Genomic DNA, 16,126 nt, shown 5'->3' with positions numbered 1-16,126 from the left:
TTCCCTGTCATAACCATGGCAACCAGCACTAAATTTGTCTTCCACGGTGTGCTGCGGTGCTACAGTGTCTGTTCAACCAGATTAAGCATTGGTTTATTTGCTCTGCTTTCACGGTGACTTTACTAACACTTGATGATGAATATTGAGCCGTCCTTACAGAATTGCAATTTCTAGGTCACGCCTATCAGTGCCTCAGGTTTGAACCCACTTGTCAGTTCATGGTGTCAATTTGTGGATTTTTTTTTTTACCAGATAAACATACACATTTTACAGTCAATACTCAATCAGAAGCGTAGTTACACTTTCTTGACTCCGCATATTATTATTAAATAATGCAACAGCTTCACGTCCTCATCAAAGCTGCGTCTCCATGTCGGCCTTGTCCCTCTGGGCTTGTTGTCTCTTTGATGTCCTACAGTAAAGTGGCATGCAACACGGTTGCCTCTATACAACATAGAGCATGTCATGCACGCACAAACACAAACACACACACACACACACACACACACACACTCACACACACTCTCTCATTCAAACAGATGCCCATAATCACACACCAGTGAGCCAGCTCATTTCATGAGGCTCTGTACTGGGTAAAGTACACCATTGCCATTTGCACTGTGAAGGCAAAAAGTCTTGGGACAGACTCTTGCATTCATTCATTCATTCATTCATTCATTCATTCATTAATCCGAGTAGCCTTACATACCCCTGAAAGGTATGTTGGAAATATATATGAGTTTGACTTCAAGCAGGGGTGTCCAAAGTGCTTCCAGGGGACCCCGGTTGCGGCTCACGGTACCTTCTGGAAATATTGTTGAACAAAACGAACAACAGAAATTGAAAAAAAAAAACAGCTGCAATTTTATGAGGAGAGCGAAAAAAATGTTGTTTTCTAACCATGAAAAAAAGGTCACAATTTTACAAGATTCAGCTCATAATTGTGAGGAAAAATAATGTCATTTTAGTAGCATAGAGTTGAAATATCAAAGAAAAAAGGTGTCTTTAATATGAGAAACAAAACAAAGTTGTAATAGTTGGAAAATTAGGTTGGCAAAAAACTTATAATCTTATGGCAATAAAGTCATATTATGAGAACAAAATTGATGAAGATTTAAAAATAAAGTTGAACTATTTGCAAAATTAAAAAAAACAAAAAACAAAAGCAAAAGCAAAAATGAAAAAAGACCTAAGTGAAGTTGATACTAATAATGCGCTTTTTCATCAATATCACAAAGCAAGATGCATTTTTTTTCTTGTTCTTCTTATCAAAGTGGCCCTTCCTGCCTTTCTTTTTTCACATCTCATGTGGCCCTCACTGAAAAAAGTTTGGACACCCTTGGCTTAAAGGTATAAAGGCACACTTGGTATGGGAGAACTGGATAGAAGAGCCATGACCTCAACCCTAGATAGATAGATACAGTATCTCACAAAAGTGAGTACACCCCTCATAACACTATATAAGTCTACACATACAGTGACACCTTGGTTAGCGTCCTTAATACGTTCCAGAAGGTCCAACTCTAACCGAAACGGATGCTGACCAAATTCTTTTTTCACATAAATAATGTAAATCCAATTCATCCGCGCCAGAAAGCCAAAAATTTTGACACAAAACACGTTTTTAGAGTTTTACAATTAGAGTTTTACATGTGGAATACAATTAGAAACGCATCCAAATACATTTAAATGACGAATGAAAGGGTTGACTAAACATTGGAGGTTCCTTTGACCTTCATTGAAGATGTGATTCATGACGTGACCATTCCCAAAGACATGATGTGGCAGTGAGACACCGCACGGACACCACCTTCCTGTTTTGCTATGAGTTATTTCTTGAACTCAACAGTGTTTCTGTCAGGAGAACTTGCCCCCAACCACCAAGGAACTAACAAAATGACACAGAAAACAAGATTTGAGGAGAGAGCGTCCGTGCCACACTGCAACAGTCTCTGACGGGCCACTCTCCTCGCGCTTCTTTTATTGTCATAGATGGGCGGTACCACAGAAATGGCTGTAGTGAGTTAAGGTACAATATCAGTCACGATCAGCTCAACAAGTGGACTGGCAGAGAAAGAAGCCATCTTCTCACGCCTGTGGAATGTGCCCCATGACCTTTATATGGCCCATGTCCTCCCCGAGCCCATGGACGGGGGTCGACCTTGGTCCTATCTCACAACCCAGGTGGAGGGGGGCACCTGGGTCAACTCAACTGCTTTTTCTCAGTCCACTTCACAGCACCTCTCCAATTTTACAGAATAAACAAAAAGTCACAGTGAATGTTTGATCAACTTCAGATAATAGCATATACAGGTAGAGCATGTACATACATTGGTAAGAAAATCCTTAACAGTTTCTCACCTCAATAAACCAAAGAAAGCCAAAGAAAGTTAAGGTGAGAAATGGCAAATTGTCTTTCACTTGTAAAGCACGTTTCCACCTCCAAGGCACTTAAAGCGCTTTGACACTGCGAGCACATTGACCTACTGATAACACAGCACCAGGAGAAACCGGGGGTTCAGTATAGGATACTTTGACATGAGCAGAGGAAGACGGAGGATCGAACATGCAACCTTCAGGTTGGGAGAGCCATCTTGCCTCCTATTAACACTGTTGAATTCAAGAAATAACTCATGACAAAACACAAAGATGGTGTCTGTGGTGGTCTGATGGTGTCTCGCGGCCACATTGTATCTTTGGGAACGGTCATGTCTTCAATGAAGGTAAAAGTAACCTTAAATATTCATTTATCCCTTTCATTTGTAATGTGTACGCCTTTAGAATGATTTTATGCATGTAAGACTAGAATTATAAAGCTATAAAAACGTGTTTTGTGTTAACATTTTTGTGAGTCAACCGCTGATGACATCATAGATAGGCGATGTAGCTGACTTCTGGTTCCGGTTGCCATTTTGTTAGCAAGCTGAAGGTTCAGACAGACGTTTTGTGATAAAAATTTTAAAAAAGCTTTATAAAATTTCCTGGTTACCATATAACATGGTGCACATCTTGTGAAGTTATTAATACACTGCGTCAGTCTAACTGTGTTCGGAACATATTTTTATCATAAAATCAAACCGGAACCCGAAGTCGTTGTCCCCCAGCTTCGTTGCCCATCTATGACATCAGCAGCGGTTGGCTCTATATTTCATTGCTAACTCATACAGCTTCACCAGAACTCCCTGCTTTTTTAAAAAAAATTTATTGATCACGGCTGCAAAATAACCCACAATGGTGGACTGCAAGTTGCAGTTGCTGGCACTTTGATAAAGATAAGAAACACTATTAAATTTGAGAAATAACTCATTGCAAAACACAAAAGTGGTTTCCGTGTGAATCTCTGCTCATCTGTTGCCGCTGCCTCATAGTCCTCGTCAACCATCGAGTTTTCGATGAAGGTAAAAGTGACGTGAAATGTTCATTTGTTCCGTTTGTCATTTATATGCGTTTACATTAATTTCAAATTGTTTTCTGCAAATAGAAATTGTATTAAATTATTAATTAATTATTATTTATTAATAAAGTAAAACTATGAAACCGTGTTTTGTGTTAACATTTTTGGCTTTCTGGAACGGATTAATTGGATTTACATTATTTCTTATGGGAAAACATGATTGGGTTACAGTACGTCAGCATGTTTCGGTTTGAGTCGCACCTTCTGGAGTGGATTAATGATGCTAACCGAGGTTGCACTGTACAAAGAAAGTGACTCATCGATTATTGTCTAAATCGCTGGAAACACAAGTGAGTATCAAGATAATTGTGTTTTGCCTCCAGTCAAGCATTGTGGTGGTCACGTCATGGTCTGGGGCTGCATGAGTGCTGCACGCACTGGGGAGCTGCGGTTCATTGAGAGGAAACATGAATTCCAAAAAGTACTGTGATAATGTGAAGCAGAGCATCGTCTCCCTTAACAGTGTGTGTGCGTGTGTGTGTTGAGTTCTCATTTATAATATCTGCATTGAAGTTGTCACATTAAAAAGGTACAGTAGAGCTGTTGTGATTAACAAAGTGTAATATCGTTTACCTATTTGCTATTTGCTATTTGCGTTGTCATGCAAGCTTTTTGTTTACGTTTTGAATGGTAGTTTAGGCTTCACTGAGGGCCTGTCCACACGGGAACATTCTTGGTTTTTTTTTGGCAGGTTGAAAAAAGTCGGATCCACACTGTGTGGGATTAGTAAATAGTTGCATCCAGACAGGAACAGATAAATGATGTAACAGATAAACCTACGTGTGGCGCTGTGAACAGGTACGCGGATGGAACCACGTGACACACTGAAACCATAGAAGAAAGAACACACGCACATAAGTCCATCGTATTCCACTTTCCAAGGCTGGTCTAGACTTATGACAAAGTGGAATTGCATGTGCATCATTTTGGGAGTATAAGACAAGAAAATACCAGGTGAATGTTGACTGGAGTGAGTCATGACACTCGAAATATTCATATATTATGTCGGCTTGTCGTCAAAGCTCCCTTCTGGTCACCTGACGGCGAACTCATCGTTCTTAAATTGTAGTGACTTTGCGGATGTTTTCAGATTTTCCCACTGTGGTAGCCCTTTTCAGGTCACCCAGAATGCACACTCCGTGTGGATGAGAGGCTGAAACAATAAAATATTTTGCTGTTTTGACCTGAAGACATTTCCGTGTGGATAGCCCCTGAAATGAATTTCTAACACACCCACGGCAGGTTGATGGCACGTGAGCTGAGCTTGCAGTTGATTAGATGGGGGCTGCAGGCATGAGACTATGTGAGGTGGCAGAGTGGGAGCGAAGTGGTATCATTTTGCCTGGAGTGGGGATTTTTTTTGAAAGTCAGAGCATCTGTGTTCACTCTTGCTTCAGGAAAGCACCCCATCCTACACGCCTCTGTCTGAATGGGGGTGGGACGGGTGGCGGGTGGTTCACTTTTCACTCCAATCTGACTCAGGCTTTGCTTTTATGCAGGAATAGCAAAGGACGTGTTCTTCCACTGACACCAACCAATGTCATCATGAGAGTTTGAAATACACAAGTGAGCTCTCCCATACAACTATATGGAGTGCAAATGCTGCCGTTATTGCCAATAAATTGTATGCTGTGCTTGATGAGAATCAAATATTTGACTGAACTGTGTTTTTACTCAAAGCCAATCTCTGTGGGTGTTTTTAAACAGAGGCCATCCCACACAAATATCAAATGACTTAAATCATCTTTAAGACTCAGAAGTAACACTTAGATAGTTAAATAGGGCTCTATTTAGTTGACACTAAACAGAAACATGTTGCAGCATATTAGACTTACAGACTGCATGAGTAATTCCTCCTTGCCAACAGCTGTAAGTGGTGGTACTTACATAGCTACACCTGCACAAATGTACTCCAATACAACAGCTGTGCCTTTTAGTCATGCTTTTTGAGTTTTGAATGACACTGTCAGAGTGGTGTTAATGTACAGTCATGGCTGTATGGAATACAACCAAATCAGCTTAATTTATACAGTCATGGGCAAAAGCATTGGCATGACTGTACACATTGTCACAATTGGCAGTTTTTTTTGACTGATTCTCTGTATTTCCCCGCATGAGGTGTTAAAACTGTGTAGCGACACATCTGATTAAAATATACTTAACGCTATGTTTACACACTGTCTCAGTTATCGTACAACCAAACATTGCACCTAACAAACTAATCACCTTGCCCGCGTATCATTCCACGAAATTGCAAAGAATCTCACGCACTGGTGACTCAGTCTTGTCGTGTTAATACACTGTGTTCGTAACGTCTTGCTCGCAACTCCCATGCGGAAGACAGCTCCGTCGCCCCTGTCGTGACGTCGGCACCGGTTGACTCTGCAGTTCTTTGTTAACTAACACAGTTACACCACATGTATTTGTTTTTGTTTTTTATTGAGTACGCCTGCAACATAACCAACCATGAGGCCAGAGAAAGTTACGAGTGCCAGCCACCGCATGGTTCAGTAAATGTAAAAAGCAGTCCACACCAAGGCTTACATCCATAAAGACATAGTGACCACTGATGCAGACTTTCACAATTTTCGTCAGATGCGCATATTTTCCTCATACCATCGGCCGTAACTTAGGCGGTATGCATTAGCCACACAATGCTTCCTAAAAATGCTGACCTATTAAACATTTGATGATTGGCACCTCACTTGACCCAATAGACAACTGTTTACTTTGTCTGCCGAGACTCACTAGCCAGTGAACGTCTGTGCATCAAAAAGTACCAGCACCTCTTAACATGCTCCGGCCAGTTCCATCAAATCTTGATGACTTACGCAGTGAGGAGCCAATGACAATGTCAAAACACCAATTTACTAGTTGATGGTTGTGCTTTTGTCATAAACGCAAGGAACTCCGGTGTAATGTAGAAACGAAAAACAAATGTGCATCAACGGTGAGTCCACATTGGGCCGTTGAAGCCTTTTTGTTTTTTCCATATTAATTTTACAATAATGGCATAACAGACTTTAAAGACAAGATACAGTGTCAGGAAGCCATGGAGCTGTGTTTGTATCCAGTGACAATTCTGACCCAGTGGAACCAAGGGTCTCCAAATGGCACACCTTTGAAACACATGAAACACATGATTTGGTAATATGATTGTCAAATTTGATTGATGATTGTCTTTGTAAGACTCCAAGCTATGGTCCCATTGTGTTGTCGAGTTCATAAATCAAAACTGTGAGTATGCCTTTATTATCCATTTTAGGCCGCCCCCCCCAAAATCACAGAATTTTAAAAAGAGTCAAAAAGTCACATGTTGAAACAGGAACCAGAGAGCTTTGATGAATGATGAATGATGCTTTGTCTTCTCAATGGTTTTGTTCTACATAAGAACTGAACTGACGTTGTAAGAGTCAGCTACTCATGTGTTGGTATATGAGGCACAGAGAGAAGCACAAAGCGAGAGGAAGTAAGCAAGAGAAAGAGGCAAATAGAGGCACTTGTCTGGTACTTGGAAATAATGCTGCAACTTTCAGTGCATCAGTGAAGGTGAGTGTGTGGGTGCATGTCGACGCACATCCCCTCAGTTTGTGTGAAAGTGTGTCATGTAAGTCCTTGTATTTATCTTCCATAAAGCGCAATGCTTCTCAGAACAATATATATATATATATACATGGATATACTGTATATGGTCTTAAGATTTTGATCAGGAGTGTGTATGTACAGTATATGGAGCTTATACATATACTGTACATACAGACTTTATATATATATATATATATATATATATAAATATATATGGAGCTTATACATATACTGTACATACACACTCCTGATCAAAATCTTAAGACCAGTTGAAAAATTTCTGGAATTTGCATTTTGCACATTTTGATCTTAATGAGGTTTTAAGAAGAGCTACAATATGCAAAAGCAAGAAGGGGGACTGAGACAAAAAGCATTTTGAAAAAGTAATTTATTGAAAAGAACAATTAAACAGAAATAGGCTGTTTATCAGCTGATCAAAAAACCATCGCTCAAAAAATAACAAAAAAAACTCTCCAAACCAGAACAAAAAATGTTCTCAGTAGGACTCAGTAATGAGTAGCTCCACTGTTCTTGTTAATCACAAAAATGCGTTTGGACATGCTTGATGCGTGTTTCCAGGAGGCTAGTGGGATCATTGCTCCAAGTGGTGAAGATGGCTTCACGAAGGGCATCAACTGTCTGGAACTGATGGCCGTGTTTATAAACTTCCCTTGTCATCCATCCCCAAATGGATCTCCCTGAAGAAGTCCTTGGTCAAGCGAGCATTGTGAACTGCAGCGTTGTCCTGTTGAAAAACCCAGCTGTTACCACACAGACGAGGACCCTCAGTCATGAGGGATGCCCGCTGCAACATCTGCACGTAAGCAGCCGTTTGACGACCCTGCACCACCTGAAGCTCCAGTGCTCCACTGAATGAAAAAGCCCCCCAGACCATGATGGAGCCCCCTCCCCTGTGCTGGGTAGAAAACATCTCAGGTGGGATCTCCTTGTCATGCCAGTAACGTTGGAAGCCATCTGGACCGTCAAGGTTACATTTTTTCCTCATCAGAGAATAAAACTTTTTTCCACCTTTCAATGTCCCATGTTTGTGCTCCCTGGCAAAGTCTAAACAGGCAGTTTTGTGGCGTTGAAGGAGACGAGGTCTTTGAATTGCTTTTTTGTTTTTTAAACCCTTTTCCCGCAGATGCCGTCGGCACCAGTAAGGGCCCATAATTTGGGTGGAAGACCGCCCTGTGTATTGATGGACAGCCAATCAGATCCTCCGGCTCACCGCAGGTGTGATTTTTTTGGGTCTACCACTTGATTTTTTTGTTCCATAATGCTCAGGATCTTTCAAAAAATGTAGAATGACTGTCTTACTGCGCCCAACCTCAGCAGCAATGGCACGCTGCGAGAGGCCTTGCTTATGCAGCTTGACAATCCGACCACATTCAAAAAGAGAAAACTTCTTAGCTTTAGCCATCAGGAGGGCATGACAGTGTGAATGCCTGACAGAAAATGACAATTTTGAGCAGATTTTGGCTTTTATAGCCAGTGGTCTTAAACTTTTGATCAGCTGATAAACAGCCTATTTCAGTTTAATTGTTGTTTTCAATAAATTACTTTTTCAAAATGCTTTTTGTCTTACTCCCCCTTCTTGGTTTTGCATATTGTAGCTCTTCTTAAAACCTCATTAAGATCCATTTTTCAACTAGTCTTAAGATTTTGATGGAATATATATATATATACACACACACACACACATATACATACACACACACATATATACGTATGGTGGTAGGACATTTTTTCAAAGTATAAATATATTATGAATAATATTTGAGTGCATTGATTTCTGTACCATATCCTACTAAATTATTGGGTAAAAATGGCGGTACGGCATACTACCTTTTTTAATTATGAAGCTAACCTAAATTATAAAGCTAAAACCCCTTCAAGTATGCCCAAATAAAATATATGTCAAATTTCAATGCATTGTTTGTTTGTACAAAACTATGAAATGATTTTGAAAAATGGAAGGGCATATTTTAAAATTTTTCAATTATGAAACTTGTTGATAAAACACTCAGGCATGCCAAAAAATATGTAATGTTTCAGTCTATTTCTTTTCGTACAAAATCCTACTCAATTCTTGCGAGAATTGTTGGCGGGGCACACTATAAAATGAGGTGATGTAATAAACATTTTCAAGTATGATAAAGAAATACAGGTATGACATTTTAGAGTGCATTTTTTGGACAAAATCCTATTAAATTCTTGTGTAAAAATGGTGATACCGCATTTTTTCACTGTTATATAATTAGTTGATGAAGTAAACTAAATATGTAATATTTCACTGCAACGCTTTTTGTAAAAATCATACAAATATCATAAGTTATTGTTGAAAAACAAAAGCATACTCACATCTGAAGTGCTTAGCCACAACACACTGCTTGCATGCATATGATATTTTCATGGTCAATGTGAACTACAGTATCAGGCTATGCTAGCTGAAGAGGCTGTTTACGTGCTATTAGAATCGTTTGTGGTTGATTTTTGTATCTTCCACGAGCACAGCATGCATGCAATGGTCTGCGATTTATGCTAATTGCGCGCTTCAGTCCGCCAGTCAATTGACGCTGTTAACCTTTGACCAACCCCGGATGAAATGGTAATTGCTGGCGTACTCCCACTGCGCCGCACACTTTTTAAGCACAAGCAAGAGGATATGATGCTGTAGATGAATGACATTCAAGAATTGAAGTTTATTTCTGCACAATTAGTACTGAATGTGGGGCATATACAGAATGCTAAATACTTTTACCCGTGAGAGTTCTGTGCTAATGCTGCTAAATATAAGCCTCTCAAATTGCATAGCAAGGCTAAAAGAGGGCACCTTTAGAGATGCTGCAGCTGCAATCACAACTCTATAGAAGGATGGAGGAACACATGAAGGAGAAGAGATCAAATCAGGAAAAGCGTATGCATAAAGCAGATAGAGACGAGTGAGAGTTTATTTGCTGCTGTCTGCTAAAGCTCCACTAGAGCCATCATGCATAATGCAGCTCCATGACAGAGATTGGGGCAAATCATGGCGGAAAACCATATCATCCAGACATGCCAGGTTTTATTTCGTAAGAATTGTGGATGCATGAAAAATTGTGCTGTCATATCTTCTCAACCAAGCTGGACGTAAACAATGCGTCATTGTGCTTGGATGGTTTTGTATTTTCTGCATGAGCCAACCTTGGTGCGGAGAGTTGAAGCGGGTCGGTGGCTGCATCGGATACAACACTCAGTGGTGCGAATTTGCATATATAGTGAAACCTCTGGGTTTGTTCGGATTTGGAAATAATAGAAATACAAATTCAGAGTGAGTATATTGTCGTTATAGAAGCTTTATTTACAGGCAAGTATCATATTGACCCAAATATAAGATGCCCCCTCTTTTTCCAAGACCCGTTTTTGGGAAAATATTTTTAAAGCTAAAATCAAAGACCGAGAAAGAGAATGTGAATCTTTTCTTATAACGTGTTTTTAATATCAATGAGGCAACAACTGGTGGATACTTTTTTCCCAGCGGATCACTTTGATGCTCACGGCTGTGTCTTTCAATGTCACTGGTGTGTGTGCATGACAGGAAGAAAAACTCTGATTCGCTTGGGGAGAAGTCGTTTGGCACCACCTGTTGGTTTGCATGCATAAATCTCTTGACCTTGAACATAATGAACCTTGAAAGAAAGTCTTATATTAACTTACTGTACACATTGGAACCTTGTTTTTTGTACGGCCCACTTTTTATAGGATAAAGACTTTGAGAAAAATGATTTGCACAAATATGTTGTGGTTTTGACACACTGTCTCTGTTATCGTACGGCCAAACAGTGAGCCTCACAGACTAGTCGCGTGCCGAAACAAAGTATCCACGCGTTGGTGACTCAGCCTCCGTGAATAATGGATAGTAGTTCTTTAGAGATGGGACAGATGTCTAGGGAATCCTTTAATCATCTTTATCAGTGTGTGTGTGTGTGTGTGTGTGGTTTATTTGTTCATACAATGCACACAGAACGATGAACAACATGTATCTGTTTCCTTCCTTCTTTCAAGCACTGAGCTGTGCGCTGACGAGGCATTCCAGTGCACTGCAAATTTCTGAGTGTCAGAGGAATCTACTTTTTTTTTTTCTTTAGGACGGCTGCCAAAAAAGTTGCACATGCCAGAACTTTGATAAAAAAGAAACACTATTGAAACAGAATAAACACTACAGAGAAACACTATTTAATTCAAGACAGATGTTGTGCCAAAGTACGAAGGTAACATCTGTTATAGTAGCATTGTAATGTTCCTTAGGTAAAGGGATAGTTCGGATTTTTTGACATGAAGTTGTATGACATCCCCGTCAGCATCAAAGTCCAATAACAGCGACATACCCCCCCCCCCCCCCAGTTCAAGTCCAGTTCTGGTCAGATTTCTGTGAGGAAGAACGTAGTTCCGCTTAGTTGCTGGGGACAATTAAGTAAAAAGAGTTTGGCTTCTCAAAACAATGTGTTCAAAAGATGAATACATTTGCATCACAAAAATGCCTTCTCAAAAAAAAAAATCAGACCTCACAAAACGCTTGCCGCACTGTTGCCTGTGTGTTCATGTGTATGTGATGAAGATGCTCTCATCTACAGTACTTCCGCGACGGAGCGCCACGGTCATCCTGGTTACGTATGTGTTCCACAGTGGAAGAAAATGCTGATGTCTTCGTCACATACACATGAACGCACAGGCCACAGTGCGCAGATATAACGTTGAGCGTTTTGTGAGGTTTGAGTTTTTTTTAAGGCATTTTCATGATGCAAATGCTTTAATCTTTTGAACTCATATCATTTTGAGAAGCCAAACTCTTGACTTAATTGTCCCCAGCGACTAAGCGGAACTACATTCTTCATCACAGAAATCTGACCAGAACTGGACTTAGGAGACCAAGTGGGGGGTAAGTCGCTGTTATTGGACTACAATGCTGATGGGGATGTCATACAACATGTCAAAAAATCCAAGGTATCCCTTTAACACAGGTTGCAGGGGGAATGGTTTAACTGAGACACATAACAGATAGTGAGCAGGGCCAATGTGTGTGATGATGTTGTACTTGCTGCTGAAGATTACAATAAAGTTTAAGTTAGCAAGTGTACAGCCCCAACTGCTTTTTGGACGTTGTACTGTACAATGTACTGTACTTCCAATAGGGATGATCGCATCTTATCACCATGGTGACACCAGATCACATGCCGTATTGACCCGATTATATGATGGTGTTTTTTTCCTTAGAAAAAAAAAGTCAAAAAAATTCCAGGTCATGTCATACAGTATTTGGGGTATTGAGATTTATAAATATAAGCCATCAGGTTACACCAAATAACTTCTCTCCAAGCGAGTCAGAGCCTCTTCTTCCCGTCGCACACGCACACACACGACCTGGTGAGATGCAAAGTGTGACAGAGACTTGCTGGAAAAAAGTGTCAGATGTTGGAAGTAATAATATGAAAAATCTCCCCCTGTAGACATTGCTCTCATGGACAAAATAATGTGTCCGTGCTATAGTGTAGCCCCCCTGCATGATTAGAGCCCCCGTCACACTGATTGTCTACCGGATTGTTACTGTATGTTAATTTTTGCAATTCAGAAAATGTTGGCTTTTGCGGTTTTCATTATTCGCCATTCACTTGTCTATTTTACTTTCTATTGTTTTTGGAGTCTGAGCTGTCAAGAGACCTATACATTCACATAAATGTGACATTACAGCCATCATCCTCGGCTATGACATCCTTCTGTTGATTGCAGTTGTCATCAGTTTTGCCACACGCTGCCAATGTTAACACACACACACACACACACACAGAAATCATATGCTCGTATGCAAATTGTCCAGAAGTTTGCATGTTGTTAGCCTGGAGACAATCTTTCATGAATAATGGAGCCCAATGTGACAGGCAGTAGAGAGTTGGAAGGACTACAGAGGGGGAGACATGATTGGTGTCTTGTACTGAATCTCATCCCGCTTATTTGTGCCAACGGATTGTTAAGAAGATCACTTCCCATGATGCCTTCTTTCTCGGGACGGTGTAGGAAAGATGAGGTCACGTATTCTTTTGGATTTCTGTACAAAAGATGTATAAAGACGTCTGTGATTGCACTGTCGCTCACATAGTGATGCTCGTCCTCCTGTCCCACTCAGTGTTATGTTGTTGTATCTGATGTATTGCATCTATTACATCGGACAAGTACAGCGTCAGTGCACAGAGGAACCTTGATTTTTGTCATTATTCCATTCCAAAAGGTCAGGCGAAAACCGAAACGTACAAACCGAATTAAGTTTTTCCGATAAGAAATCATGTAAATTCAATCGTCCAAGTTGTCCCTCACCACTTTGCGGTTCAAATTTTGTGGCTTGACTCAATCACGGTTTTTCAAAAATATTAGTTACCCTAAATTCCGTCTTATAAGTATACTCTGAACTTCGAACCCCGCGGCTTATACAGCCGTGCGGCTAATTTATGGCTAAATTCTAATCTTGTGACATCTCCTTTACTTCAGAACTACTACTACATGTTTTAATACTGTGCCACTTGCGAGTCAGTGAGGAGGAGCCAATCACGAGGTATCATTGCACTCATAATGACCTTGTCAACCCACCGGAAATCTCAGGTCATTACATATAACAGTATAACATTACGGTGTCATTTTACTTTAAATACTAAACAGTATTTAAAGTGCGCTTCAACGCCTCATCAGCACTCTGTGCAGTGCATGAAAGGCAGAAAAAGGAGACAAATAGAGAGTTATTCATTGTTCTGTGTGCATTTTTGTGGACATTTAAACCAGCCACGCACACATGATAAAGATGATTGAAGTATCCCTGGACAGAATCTGTTTATAGTGTCCCAACCCTAAGAGAACCACCAATGCACCAATGCATGGATGCTTTGTCTGTGCACTCGGTGAGTTTGTTAGATACGCTCTTCAGCATCTACGATAACCGAGTCAGTGTACGAAAACACACTGTCAGAGACACGCGTGGATCAATACAGCTTATTAGCATTAAAGCTACAGACACACAAAAGTGAGTGTTCCCAGTAGGGCTTACTAAAAGCACTTTCAAACTGACAAATTGCAGCATCAAGCTAAATTTTGGACAACACACTTCCAATACACTGAGACTCCAGTTCCTAGAAAAGTTTAAGGCCTTGATTGATTTCCCAACTGGCAATTTAAATAAGGTTACACCCCTAATTAAGACATTTCGTGTAATGTAGCCTGCTAGATTGTCTATATAATAATTCAAAGTTATCCATGATGACTATATAAAGATAGATGTTTTTGTCTTGCTCTTATTTTGCTACACAGTCAAACACAGTACCTCAGAGCTCCACCAGGGGGGGGGTTAACACTGTAATCTGTCTATGGAACAGATAATGCAGATCATGGTGTCAGCAGTTTTGTCTATATGATGGAGCGGTGAATAAAAAAAGACCAGTGGGATAATGAGGGATAATCATGGCTTCATCCTGTCACTGCTAATCACGCAAAGCGATGCAGACAGGCGGCCATGTTGCCCCTTGACGATACGCCTGACCAGCTCTTGATGGTCTGTAAGAAACATTTCAGCCCATACATGAGAGGCCCTAATCCTTCAATTCTCTCCTAGTACTGCAAGATTAGCTGTTCCCACACGGGGACCAACACAAAATCCTTGATGAAAACAGACCCATCTTATAGGAAGCAAAGGAGAAGAGGAACCGAGGCGAAGAGGAATGGGGTCATGTTTCATATGGAGCTAATCTTCCTCTTATTCTGAGAGTGGGGAGGAGTTTAAAAAACAAAACAAAGAGAAACAGAAATAAACAGTAAAATAATTACATTCGCTTTTTCCGGTAGCCTAGTTCTTCTTCCTCACAAAGACTCTGGAAAGCTGCCCAGGCATAGTGACTAAAAGCAGGGCGAGACAGGAGATGGATGAGGAGGATGTGGGTGATGATAATGGAGCTGTAGCTAAATTGTCATGGTTACCATCGTTGGTGTGTGAGAAGGCTGTCTGCATCTGTGTGTCTGTGTGTGTACTGGGCTACAATGCATTGGGATTGTAATGTCCACGCATGCAGTATCATAGGATATAAAGGCCTTTCATAAAAGGTTTCATTTCACAAAAAAGAGCTACATACAATTTTGGAGCAACGAGCCACCACTATAACCTGCATTATATACCCACAATCACGTAGATAATGCATTTACCGCCATGACAGATATATATTTCACCATGAGTGGTGTCATTTAGTGGGGTCACACAAAGCCCCGAGATGGAAGTGATGATGGGAGCATTTCAAAACACATCTGCAAAAGATTACACACTTCTACACTCGCCCTGGAGACTGTTGCTTTTTACTATATTGTTGTTACATCAAATGGCCAGTTACCTCTGCATGACTTGTTCCTGTGTTGAACCTGTTTTATGAGACACATGTTGTTCTACGACTTGATGTGTGTGGAACTCATTAGCTCATGGATAGCGTGAATATTCATTGTAAAGGCACTCATTACAGTAATTGGAAATCTAATGGGGAACATAATATTTGTTTATGACTCAACCCCTTGGGGAAATGTGCTATAAACACAACCACTACATACCGTGTAAGCATTTTTTATTTTATTTTGTGACTTGGCTAAAGAATACATACGGTACTGTGCAAGAGTCCACCGTTAGATACCATATTTACCAGACGATAAGTCGCTTTAGCATACGTCGCATTTACCAGTACAGTCGTCCCTCGTTTATCGCGGTTAATTGGTTCCATAAGTGAATTTCCACCAAGTAGGATTCAATATTAATTGATTTTTTTGTAGTTCAAGCATAGAAAACATGTTTATGACTTTCTAAATGTGATTTGTACCATTATTAGAGCCCCGTAGACATGAAATACCACCCTTATAGTCACCTTTACACTTCTTTTAGTCCCTGTTTACAACACATTGCTCAACTGTAATGGCACAAGCTGTGGCATTACTGCAGGGACACAAGACAGGGCCGCTGCTTTAAACTTAGCATGCTACCGAACTAACTAATTAGCCTCAAATGTGTTTATTCTGAACTTAAGGGTTTCAAAT

At 40.4% G+C, this 16,126-nt stretch overlaps 1 protein-coding gene across 3 annotated transcripts in view; it reads left to right on the top strand.

The window, feature by feature from the left end:
- LOC129182515 (phospholipid phosphatase-related protein type 5-like) overlaps positions 1-16,126 on the top strand; it is a 71,309-nt gene that overhangs the window by 36,972 nt on the left and 18,211 nt on the right. The gene's annotated exons all lie outside the window — the stretch shown is intronic.

This window comes from Dunckerocampus dactyliophorus, chromosome 6 (assembly GCF_027744805.1).
Source record: "Dunckerocampus dactyliophorus isolate RoL2022-P2 chromosome 6, RoL_Ddac_1.1, whole genome shotgun sequence".
Classification (NCBI taxonomy): domain Eukaryota; kingdom Metazoa; phylum Chordata; class Actinopteri; order Syngnathiformes; family Syngnathidae; genus Dunckerocampus; species Dunckerocampus dactyliophorus.
The sequence above is the reverse complement of the archived record's forward strand: the minus strand, read 5'-3'. Positions and strand labels throughout refer to the sequence as shown.